Genomic DNA, 3,114 nt, shown 5'->3' on the forward strand with positions numbered 1-3,114 from the left:
GGGCCTGAGCACTGTCCTTGGCTTCTTTTTGCTCAAGGCTAGCACTCTGCCACTTGAGCCACAGCGCCGCTTCTGGCCATTTTCTATATATGTGGTGCTGGGGAATGGAACCCAGAGCTTCATGTATAGGAGGCAAGCACTCTTGCCACTAGGCCATACTCCCAGCCCTGAACCTAATTTTATCAGCTTTCATAATTCTCTGTATCTCTCCATGTGAATCAATTACATCAAGTCTTTGTTGAAATGTTGGGTAGCCTCCAGTCCTTGCCATAATGTCTTCTCAGGACTCACAAACGCTTATTCTGTATCAGACACAGCTCTGAATGGCATTCAGAGGGAGGGGGGAGGGGGGAGGGGGGAGGGAGGGAGGGAGGGAGGGAGGGAGGGAGGGAGGGAGGGAGGGAGGGAGGGAGGGAGGTCGGTCTCCGCTGCAAGCCCAGAGCCGTTCGTATTACAAACCCCAGAGGCCTCGCCCGGGCTGCGGCAGGTCCCCGCGCGCGCGCTCTCTCCGCGGCTTGGAGCGAGCTGGGAGGAGCTCGGAAAAGGCGCGGATTCTGCGCAGGACGAACCCGCCGTGCGGGGCGGGGCCAGTTGCGCAAGGTGTGCTCCTCCATAAAAGGCGCTAGAGCAAAGCGCTTGCCGCAGGAGCCCGGATAGCTCAGTCGGTAGAGCATCAGACTTTTAATCTGAGGGTCCAGGGTTCAAGTCCCTGTTCGGGCGTCTAGTTTTTTCTTGTCTTTTCAACAACCAATTAATTCCTTGACGCATTTCTGATCACCAAGCTCTGCTGTCCTTCTTAATGCTCACCACAAACAAATCAACGTACGCTCTTCTTCCCTCGCAATACGTTTATTCCGGGGTTTGGGGGTGTGTGTGTGGGGGGGGGGGGGTGAGATGAGGATGCGGAGCCCTCGCGCCAGATTTTTGGTTGAGAAAACTCAGCAACCCGAAGAAACCCATTCCTCCTCGTCGAGTGTGCCGTGCGTACCCAAAACCACGGTGCTCGCCCAGACCCAAGTCGTTTCCCACCATCACCTCTCCTCCCCCTGTAAGAAGGCTCGTGGCCTCCCCAAGACAGTTAGTTACGGGTGTACCACAAATCAGGTTTTGCAGGTAATCCGGTAACCGCTGGAATCCTGAACCCCCCCCCCTGTGGGCGGATCAACAGAATCCGAAAAGATAAAGCGAAAAGAACGCGCACGCCCGAACAGGGACTTGAACCCTGGACCCTCAGATTAAAAGTCTGATGCTCTACCGACTGAGCTATCCGGGCGCTCTGGTGAGCGGCTTCGCTTTTGTTTACTTGATATAATTATTGACTGGTTGCTTCTGCTAAATTCTGCTTTGGGACTCCTCCCCCGCCCCCGCCCCCCCCTCCCGGATTTCAAGTCTTGTTTTCATGACATAAAGCAATATTTCCTTAACTTAAAAAAAAAAAATTCCGCCCACTTAGTGCATGTGTTTATAGCTTCATTTTCCTTGTTTGATAAGTTACCAGGATCTACTAAATTCTCTGAAGTGAAATTAATAAGATGCAAACGACAGGAAAATAATGGGCAGCCTGCTTCAAAAGCAGGCTGGAAGCATCCTTTGGTCACGCTTGTTTTTCTCCTCTCTCTTCCCAGGAAAGGATCTCTCAAGTGAGCCCCGCGAAAGCATTGTTTCCACCACCAACCATCCATCCCTTCAAGGAAAATCACCCTTTCAAAAACTTTCCTTCACCAGATGAAGAAGGAAAGGCAGGTGATTCCTGGACAGGGGGGCTCACATGGCAGGTAAAACAGGAGTGGTTGTGGAAAGGCGGGTCCGAATTTAAGCTGTAGGAATTTCCACTTTGTGATTTGTGTCTTTTCCTCCTTCTTTCAGGAAAGCACAAGTAAGTTACCATTTTTTTTTTTTAACACATGCTCACCAGAGGAATCCTTTGGACTGTAATACCAATCACGCCCACCGGGGGGTGGAACAGAGTGGTTAAGGAAAGTCTGCTGGATCAGCCTACTTTGTCTAGAACCAGTTCATCAACCCTGACTCACAGGGTGTGCAACAATACTGAATGATGAAATTTCAAAGACTGATAAGGGAATTCGTTTTTGCTTGTGAGAACTCCTGAACACAATGAACAACAAAATAACTCAGCCTTATGGGAGGGATTTTCTTTTCCTACAATTGTCTGGTTCTTTTAGAATAACGTCCACCAAACTGAATGATGCTGAAGAGGCCTGGGTTTCCACGTATAAAATGAGGGAAACTGCCAAGCACCAGTGGCTCAGTCTGTAATCTTAGCCACTCAAGAGAGGCTAGGATCTGAGGATTTTGATTAGAAGCTCGCCTTCCCAGGCAGAGAAGTTTATAAGACTGTTATCTCCAGTTAATCACCAAAAAAACCAAAAGTAGAGCTGTGGTTCAAGTGGTAGAGTACTGATCTTGAGCAAAGAAGCTAATGGACAGCACCACACCCAGCCTTAGGTTCAAGCCCCAGGAGCAACACAGACACGCACACACACACGCACACACACACACAGACACAGACACGCACACACAGAGAGATGGCACATGGCTTCTAAGAAAACTTCTATGCTTTTCCCCATAAGATAAAATAATTCTTAACCTGATCTAAGCTACAATTTGGCCCTTTCTCTACCTCCATGCACTCCAGCCAGGCTACATTATGCAACATCTTCTAAATATACCAGGCCTCCCTATGGTCTCAAATTCACTACTTTCTACCCTGACTGTGTGCCTACCTCTCTGCTGTGGAAGTACCGGGTGCTCAATAAACAATGTATTTTTGCTGTTCCTGAATTGCTTTCTGAAACTTGTCCTTTGACAGACTGTTGAACTCAATCTGGCCACTAGAGAGCAGGCTAAACTCCCAGATTGTATAGTTGAGCTGCTCACTAAGCTTACTAATTCTTTTAACACAGGTATGTGTGAACAGGTGTGTATATCACCTAAGATCTACACTCTTTTTTTGGGGGGGGGGAGGGTGCCATGGGCTTGAACTGGGCAATATCTCTGAGCTCTTTTGTTCAGGGCGGATGTTCTACCACTTAGAGACACAGCCTTACTACCGGTTTTTGAGTGGCTCACTGGAGCTAAGAATCTCATAGGGAC

The 3,114-nt window shown here is 49.0% G+C and overlaps 2 non-coding genes across 2 annotated transcripts; one reads left to right on the top strand and one right to left on the bottom strand.

Annotated features, from left to right (window-relative positions):
* Positions 1-647: 647 nt before the first annotated feature.
* On the top strand, positions 648-720 carry Trnak-uuu. The gene has a single exon. It is a non-coding gene; the product is annotated as a tRNA-Lys (tRNA).
* Positions 721-1,200: 480 nt separating this feature from the next.
* On the bottom strand, positions 1,201-1,273 carry Trnak-uuu. The gene has a single exon. It is a non-coding gene; the product is annotated as a tRNA-Lys (tRNA).
* Between the last annotated feature and the right edge of the window lie 1,841 nt (positions 1,274-3,114).

This window comes from Perognathus longimembris, chromosome 11 (genome assembly GCF_023159225.1).
Source record: "Perognathus longimembris pacificus isolate PPM17 chromosome 11, ASM2315922v1, whole genome shotgun sequence".
In the NCBI taxonomy this organism is placed as follows: Eukaryota; Metazoa; Chordata; class Mammalia; order Rodentia; family Heteromyidae; genus Perognathus; species Perognathus longimembris.